Below are 1,214 nucleotides of genomic sequence, written 5' to 3'. Positions count from 1 at the left end.
CCCAACTATCCTCCTTAGCTCGTTGAAATTTGCCCTCCTAGCAAGTTACTAGCAGGTGTTACCTGGTTTGGAAAAAGATTCACTTTGGGTCCAGCTCTTAGAGTCACCAGCTATGGTTTTTCCCTACACCTGGATGCCAGTTGTTTCCTCATTCAGTCTTGTTCCACTGATCTTCAGTAGGTCACTTCTGTGAAGACCACTGTGCTGAAGGACCTGGTAGAAACACAGCAGGGCACTGATATGGTTAAACCAAAGCCACAGTCTGTACCATCCCAACTCCACATTTATCTTGCCCTTGAAACAATATCCTCCGAAAGCAGTCAATCATTTTGGCTTATGCTACACCCTTATCTTTATGCGCCAACTTTTCTTGAGACAAAGCTTTCAATATAAAGTGCCTTAGCTTCATGAGGTATCAAACAGTGTTAACTGTAACTATGATCTTCTGTTACCAGTGCCAAATCCAGTAAAAACAGAGCAGATGTACAAGCTCACTGCTGACTGGGAAGCAGTAAAGTTGGTATCAGCTTCAGCAGTTTTGTGGTTTACTTGGGAGACTTAATTGGTCACTTAGCTGCTTAAAAACAGATTGACAGCCTCCAATAGTGCTATGATTTATAACCCTGCACAGCAGCATCAGACTTGACAGTTTTTAAGTGTTCTTAGTTAAAAGGAAAGGGAATGAGTTACTATCTGGGCCTCAACAGGAACTACACCCAATATGGAATGGATAGGGTTGGTCGGTGACTCAAATCCCAGATGAAGATGGGGGGACTTGGATTAAACTGTCCAAAGGAGGGTGCAATTCAGTTTTCCCCAGTTAGGTGAATGACTGAGGCCAGGTGTATACAAACCTGCTGCTGTGACAAATGTGCCAGGCAGTGACAGCTGTTGCTAGACAGGAGCATGACCTATGCCACAACAACTCCACAAAAGTGAACTATTACCAGGACAATGGGGTGCAACACTACACCAGTATGAGGTACAACTATGCTGCTACAATCAGGATTCCAGGATTGCTAAACTGCAAAAGCTTTTTAGCATAATCATGGCCCGGCAGTTCTCAACCTTTTTCAACTCTAGGCACCCCTGGTTAGATTTAAGCATTTTCCAAAGGGGGGGGGGGTGCTATCTCCTAGTTTTCACTGATTTTTTTTGACAACCACAAAATAAGAGCAATTTTTCTATTGCAAAGAACTCAAAGACCACAGCAG

The sequence above is a fragment of the Gavialis gangeticus genome, unplaced genomic scaffold, assembly GCF_001723915.1.
Source record: "Gavialis gangeticus isolate Ggan-Ray unplaced genomic scaffold, GavGan_comp1, whole genome shotgun sequence".
Classification (NCBI taxonomy): Eukaryota; Metazoa; Chordata; order Crocodylia; family Gavialidae; genus Gavialis; species Gavialis gangeticus.
This window is presented reverse-complemented; position numbering follows the sequence as displayed.